The following is a 6,494-nucleotide window of genomic DNA, read 5'->3' as shown; positions in this document are numbered from 1 at the left end:
CACTGAACTGATGAACGTAAGGTTTCCGGTAATGTAATGATGTGAAATCGGATGTGAGCATATGGACTGACTCTGAGTAGGTACTAGTCGGGAATTTCGGGCATGGCTTAGATTGACAACTTGGGGAATTCAAAGCGTCCCCTCTATGGCGATCTAGTCTACTCTGATCTAGATCTAAACCAACCGTCGATCGATGAAAGAGTAGCAAATAATTCCTTTTCCTTTGTTCTTTTTAAGTGCTGGGTCAGATGCGTCGATGTAGAGGCAAATGTGCGTGAAGGAAGTGGTTTTGTCGACGAGGCTCAAATGTGAGTGTAACTTGCACCGAAATGTGTGCGTGATGTAACGAGCGTGTAGAGCACGAAAAACCGAGCGACTTTCCTTTTTGGAGCACCCTCAAATTCTTCCTGGATCAAGAGATATGACTTGATCTAGGTGGAGGGGCAAAAGGAGTGCAAATGGTGCTCAATGATGATGTGTCACTGTGAGTCACATGCAGTGATGATGTGGCACTGCGCTTAGCAAGAGGTGTGCCAGTGAAGCTCTGTGCTGAGGTGGCAGGAGTGTGCACATGCAGTGTGTGCACAGTGTGCTTGGCAAGGGACTGTGCCTGCAGAGGTCAGTGCTGACTGGACTGCTGAGGTGGCAATGCTGAGGTGGCATTGATGATGTCAGCAGGGTGACATGGCAATGATGACATGGCACAGGTGACGTGGTAGAGAAGGTACTGACATGGCAAGAGGATAGGGATGACACATGGCAGTCAATGTGTGGTGACACGTGGCATGTAGATAAGGTGATGACATGGCAGACGACAGAGTTTGCTGATGTGGCAGACAAAATGACACATGGCTTCGACGGAAAGATGACCTGGCAGTCGAAATCTTTACGAGGGTGCTGTGGCTTTGTTGGTGGCTACTCGTCGTGAGGCTTGGAGGCGGTTGAGCCTAGAGCTTAGGAGATAGCTCATGGGAGTCGGTCGATCGTTCGAGGGAGATCTACTGGAGATGCAGTTCGTGGGAGCCGTTTATCTGCGTCAGAGACTAGCTTATTGAATAGTAACCTCGGTTGTAATGGTGCATCACTAGAGCTAGAACAAGAAGAAGCTGTTTTCGACACTAGGGAATTGGTGTCTTGTAGTATCTCCATCAACCGCGGTATAGTATTAAGTGGCAGAAATTGTGCCTGAGTCTGCGTAAAAGGCCGAGAGTACATCTTGCACATCAATTCCCTTGGAATTAATGACGGTCGAGCAAGGTGCGGAGCTGCCAACTACCGGACACCCGAATAGCACAACTACTGTCACCTATGGAGCCATTGGGACATCACCCGTGAGCACTGTAGTCGCTCATCATTGATGGAGCAGGGAGGCTTGGAGCCACTTTGTTGTAGACGAGGCGAGGCAGACGCTAGCCGATGCTGCTGGAGCCACTTTGTTGATGGAGCTGGCCGAGAAGCTGGCTTTGAGAGTGCGGGCTTGCACCTTTGGAGCTGTTTTACCAGCTGGTTTCTATAGAGTTAGATGGAGACGTAGCTTGGAGAGGCTTTGGACTGAGTATAGGAAGCTTGGAGCTACTCCCAGAGAGCTAGTCAAACCTTATACAAAAACTTTCTCTTGTTGCAGGACTCTTTTCCTCTCGAAAATCTCTCAAACAGAATTCTCTTAGAAAATTAGAGAACAGAGTCTCTTTCTCATTGAACACTCAAGGAAACCAACGACTCTTCTCAACACCATATCTTGAGCTCTAGATATCAGATCTGGAAGCTTTCTAAAGCAAAATGAAGGTGGACAAGAGCTCTATGATGAGAGCTAAAGATGCCAAGGTCTTGGACTCTCTCTCAACGAAAAATCTATTAAGAACAATGACGGAAATTTCTTTCAAATGAATGGATGAAGATCTCTCACCGGAAGTGGACTCTCACGGAGAACACTCAAGAGAACTCTCAATCTCACAATCTCTCTCGCACTCTCAAGGATCACAATGCCTCAACGGAAGACAAGGGAGCTTTGATACCATAACAAAATATGAAGAGGGGAGAGGAGAAGAGTGGAGATGAGGAGAGAGGGCACAGCTAGAGAGCACACCACAAATGACTAACTGTACACTAGAATTAGTTGAAAAAATAGAATATATACAAACCCTTTTAGGGTTAGGGTTAGGGGATCTAACCCTTTCCTTTATAGCACTCTATAAGGTTAGTGCTATGCACATATGATCACGTGATGGTGCTATGCACACATGATCACATGATGTTGAGCGTGAACTCTCAACAACTTTTTGCATGGTTAATGCCTTGTACGATGCTAGCAATAGATTCAACACTTGGTCCCTCACATCTTTTTATTATTTTTTCTTCATCATCGCCAATTAAATGTTTTCTTATTCTCATGGTTGATCCTGTAAAGACTTGGTTGCAAAAGTTGCACTTCCACTTTTGATGCCCTAACATTGTAACAAAATCTTGTGGTTTTGCAACACTTTGGCCTCTTCCTTGAGTCTCATTTGGCGGTTGATGTTGGCCTACCCTATCTTCTTTGTCCACCATGGTTGTTGTACATGTAAAAGAGAAACACCATCTCAATTCATTAATATGTTTTGGCAGCAACTTAAGAGAATGTCACTAACATGTCACCAAAAACAAATGTAAGTTTGCTAGACCTCAAGAGAGAGCAACCATCCAATCGTCTTGGCCCCTCTCGACATAAATGGATAGTTATAGATGTGGTAATCTTCTTGTAGAAATAGGCATAGGATGGCAATTTGCCTTTCAACATGTCCCACTCTTTCTCGAGTAAGCATCTATATATACAAAAAAGTCCCTGAACCTCACAAAAAATGGCTACACCCAAGCAAACAATGACCCAAGATGATTTTTTGTGAATCACCATAGAGAATGTTATCTTCTTCACCACTTGAGCCACAAAATGCTTTCCTTTGTGTTGCTAACCAGCTCAATCAGACACCCAAACTGACATAACGCATCTTTATAGAGGCAATTGGCTATGGAGCGTGTGGTATTGTCCCACAATGACCATGCTTCTACCCACATGGTGCAGTAATCTATAGTTGCCCCAGCACAATCCCCACTTTAGGAATGGGCCCAAAGGAGCATTGGCTGCATTGGCATTTAGTACGAATCTGAAGTTGCCCCCACCGTTGACATAGATCACACCGCAGTGCAAATTGATGGGCATATTCCTGTAGTGTAGGCCACCACAACCCTGCCTGTAGAAAATTTTTGGCCGTGATTACTCCCACAAAGTGACCACTTGCCACTCTACAATGTGCCTTAAAGAGCATGGCTTCTTGTTCATGTGGTAAAACACATCATGTTATCTTCTTCACCACTTGAGCCACAAAATGCTTTCCTTTGTGTTGCTAACCAGCTCAATCAGACACCCAAACCGACATAACGCATCTTTATAGAGGCAATTGGCTATGGAGCGTGTGGTATTGTCCCACAATGACCATGCTTCTACCCACATGGTGCAGTAATCTATAGTTGCCCCAGCACAATCCCCACTTTAGGAATGGGCCCAAAGGAGCATTGGTTGCATTGGCATTTAGTACGAATCTGAAGTTGCCCCCACCGTTGACATAGATCACACCGCAGTGCAAATGGATGGGCATATTCCTGTAGTGTAGGCCACCACAACCCTGCCTGTAGAAAATTTTTGGCCGTGATTACTCCCACAAAGTGACCACTTGCCACTCTACAATGTGCCTTAAAGAGCATGGCTTCTTGTTCATGTGGCCCAAAGGAGCATTGGCTGCATTGGCATTTAGTACGAATCTGAAGTTGCCCCCACCGTTGACATAGATCACACCGCAGTGCAAATTGATGGGCATATTCCTGTAGTGTAGGCCACCACAACCCTGCCTGTAGAAAATTTTTGGCCGTGATTACTCCCACAAAGTGACCACTTGCCACTCTACAATGTGCCTTAAAGAGCATGGCTTCTTGTTCATGTGGTAAAACACATCATAGTATAGATGCATGCAGTAGAGATGACCTACTGCCGCTTCTAGAATCCACGGCTTCTCAGTTCTAACCGCTTTCTTTGATCTCTAGTTAAGTATTCTGGCATCTTACTGGATGCCATGAAGTGAAGAATTTCATCATAACATGACCACGGGGTCCCTTGACTCACCTCCTCCCCAATTGCTTTTGCAATGGCTACCATAACCACTTTCCACAACCAAAAATTCATCCTGAATACTGTTTGTGGGATCCCTTGATTCTAGGTGAGACATGTAATCGACCACTACATGCCGTGACCCTAGTTGATGAACCACCTCAAAATCATACTCCTAAAGAGGTAGCATCCATCACATTGGCCTACCTGTCAAGTTCTACTGCTTCACCAAATACAACAGTGTAGAGTGGTCAACGTGAAATACAAATAGGCATCCCAAAAGCTCCCCAAAAGGTAATTCCAAAACTTATTTATGGAAAATACTTTCCCCAAGCCTTCTCTTTCTCTCCCTAATAGTTCCACTTTGCCTACAGATAGTTTGTGAGACTAGCATAGTACACTATGGCTGGAACCAACTGGCCTCATCTTGTTGCATCAACACACTTCCTACTGCATGATATGAGGTGTCAAAAAACACATGAAATGTATTATCTCAATCAAAATGGGTGCCTGAGAAAGTTGCACCTTCAGCTACTATCGATATGCTTTCTCACACTCTGTGGACCACACAAAGGCTCCACACAAAGGCTCTGGACTCCACATGGGCCAGTGCATTCAATGTTATTGCCATGTGTGCCAAAAATCACAGGTTCCTACCATGCCATCAATCTGGCTTAAAAATTGCAAGAATTCTTTTGGATTGACTGGTACTAGTGCCTGCATGATGGCTGCCACACTTTGTCAGGGTCCACTGTAATGCCCTCGGTATTGATGACATGCCCCAACAAATGGCCATTGCATACCATGAATGCACACTTCATGGGATGAATGACACCTCTTGGCAGCATTGGAAATAGAGCCACAAGTGTTCCAACTGGTTTGCCAATGATTTTCTACATGGCCTACTGAAAGGTGGATGGTGTGTTCTGAAATCAAAACCACATTACCGTGTTGACATAAACCCCCCATGTAGTGATGAATGAGGTCTTTGGCTGATCTTCTAGTGCCATCTAGATTTAGTTATAGCCACTATATCCATCAAGGAAGGAGTAAACTACATGCCTTGCTACTTCATCAAGCATTGAATCCATATAAGGGAGCATAAATGGATATGGTATAGTAGCTATGTTGAGTTTGAGATAGTCAACACAGATCCACAGCTTCTTGTTCTTCTTCATCATGATCACGATTGGAGAAAGCCACTCCAAGTTCTCAATGGGTGTAATGAACCATACCCATAAGAGCCGCTCCAACTCAGTCTTTTACATGCTTTGCCACATAAAAATTTATACGGTATCGATGCATTTTAGTTGGCATGGCAAGTGAAATGCATAAAAAAGAGAGAATGCATAAAAGAGAGGGGACATGAAATGAAAAATGTGGAAAAGAGACTCAGTGCAGAATGTAGAAAAGAGAGGGAATGTGGAATGAGAAATGCAAACAAGTGAGGGAATACTAAATATGGAAAAGTGAGGGAATATGGAGTTTCAAAAAGAGAAAGAGTGCAGAATGCAAAATGTGAAAAGGAGAGACTATCGAATGTGAAAAAGAGAGGGAGTGGAGAATGCAAAAAAGAGAGGATGTGCAAAATGGAGAAAATAGAGGGTGTGTGGAATGGGAAAAAGGGAGGTTGTGTGGAATGCAAAAAAGAGAAGGGATGGAGAAGAAAAGAGGGAAAGGAGAAAGGAAGGACAAAAAGTGATAGTTGATCAATTTATCCCTCGAGTGTTTGGAGATCTATAGGACAATGAGAATCATATGCAAAGGTGAGAAATGTAGCCACAAGACCCGGCTTATGGTCCTCCAAAGGTATTTCCATGGTTAGCATTGGAATTATATGCTAGTACAACTACATAGGCAAATCCCAAGGTTGCATGGGCACCAGAGTTAGATTGTTTTGCCATTGGTTATTTAGGGAAATTGCCAACTTCTTATCTCCTTCTCATAGATGCTGCAGATGCTCTTAATGACAAGTAGGTGAAGGGAGACATTGCAATCAAGCTCTTGGTTGATTGTGGAAACTTGCTATGCAGGACTGATCCAAAGGATCCACCTATTGTGGGAGCAATTTTGACAAAAATGCATAGTTTCAATGTAAACGAGGATGTGGCAATGCAACCCATTGAGGAAATGAAGACATGTTATTGAACATAAGCTACATCCTTTTTGAGCTTGACCCTTATGATTGAAATTTTGATTGCAAAATTTGTAATGTCCTTGAATTGTATACGTGGATTTAAAATTTACTATGACATGTATCTTTAAAACAAATGTAACAATTTGCAAGAGTTTTCCCTTTCTATTTGTAAAATTCAATCGATCATGGTAAATCCACAATCAAAATGGTTGGGTAAAT

This window comes from Dipteris shenzhenensis, chromosome 25 (assembly GCF_047967505.1).
Source record: "Dipteris shenzhenensis isolate YYH24624 ecotype China chromosome 25, Dip_SZ_1.0, whole genome shotgun sequence".
In the NCBI taxonomy this organism is placed as follows: Eukaryota; Viridiplantae; Streptophyta; class Polypodiopsida; order Gleicheniales; family Dipteridaceae; genus Dipteris; species Dipteris shenzhenensis.
This window is presented reverse-complemented; position numbering follows the sequence as displayed.